Genomic DNA, 1,334 nt, shown 5'->3' on the forward strand with positions numbered 1-1,334 from the left:
AGCGGTTTTTGGAAAACCCTGAATGCAATATATATATATACACATATACATATATGTATATATATATACATAATAATGGAATTTTAATGAAATATTGTAAAGGACCCAAATGTACAAAATATTTATAGCAGCTCCTTTTGTGGTGGCAAAGAATTGGAAATTGAGGGGATGCCCATCAATTGGAGAATGGCTGAACAAGTTGTGGTACATGAATGTAATGGAATACTATTGTGATATACGAAATGATGAGCAAGTGGACTTTAGAAAAACCTGGAGAGACTTTTATGGACTGATGCTGAATGAAGTGAGCAGAACCAGGAGAACATTGTGCACAGTAAAATGACTGACTTTGATAGACTTGGATCTTCTCAGCAATGCAAGGATCTAAGACAACTCCAAAAGACTCAAAATGGAAAATGCTATCCACATCCAGAGAAAGGACTATGAAGTCTGAATGCAGATCAAAGCATACTATTTGTTCTTTTCTTTTGTTGTTTTGTTTTTATTCTTGTGGTTCCCCCCACCCCCATCAGTTCTAATTCTTCTTTACATCATGACTAATGGGAAAGTATGCTTAATATGAATGTATAAGTAGAACCTATATCAGATTGCATGACATCTTTGGGAGGGGGAAAAGTGGGAGGGGGAGAAAATTTAAAACTCAAAATCTTATGGAAGTGAATGTTGAAAACTAAAAATAAATAAATAAATTATTAAAAAATTAAAAAAGAAATGTCCACACTTTATATACCTACATATGTGATACAAATATATGTCATTCAGTGTTGAGAGATGACATTACAGGTGTATATAGATGTTCAGATTTTAGAGGTACAATACCCTCTTTTTATGCCTCAAACATATCATGACTCTCCTTTGGTTTGCAGTTGTAGTTATTTGCAGTATTTGAGGCTTTTTTAAAATCCCACCCACCTTTCTATCCAGTGCCTTTGCTCGGAAGGTTCCGATAGCTAATGGACTGGTTGTTCTTTGCTGAGGTTTTCTTGTAGCATCAGCTCAATGATCCAAGAGCTGTATCATTGAAAGTTGTAGTGAAATGGATCCTCCCTGCCCTCAGTTGCCCACCTCAGCTTACGGCCAGAGAGCTGTTAATCTTTTCTCACTACCATGTCAAGCCTAACAGGCACATTAAGGTGAAACGAGAACTCATATTTCAATAGAACTTTGAAATTTATGAAGTCCTTTCCTTACAACAACCCTCAGAGGTAGATTACTTAAGTATCATTAGCATCATTGTACAGAGTAGGAATCAAGGTTCAGCCAGTATACAGCTAGTAAGTGTCCAAAGAGTTCAGGCCAGAACAAGTGAGGAG

Source organism: Vombatus ursinus, unplaced genomic scaffold, assembly GCF_900497805.2.
Source record: "Vombatus ursinus unplaced genomic scaffold, bare-nosed wombat genome assembly UNPS02014813.1, whole genome shotgun sequence".
NCBI classification, from domain to species: Eukaryota; Metazoa; Chordata; class Mammalia; order Diprotodontia; family Vombatidae; genus Vombatus; species Vombatus ursinus.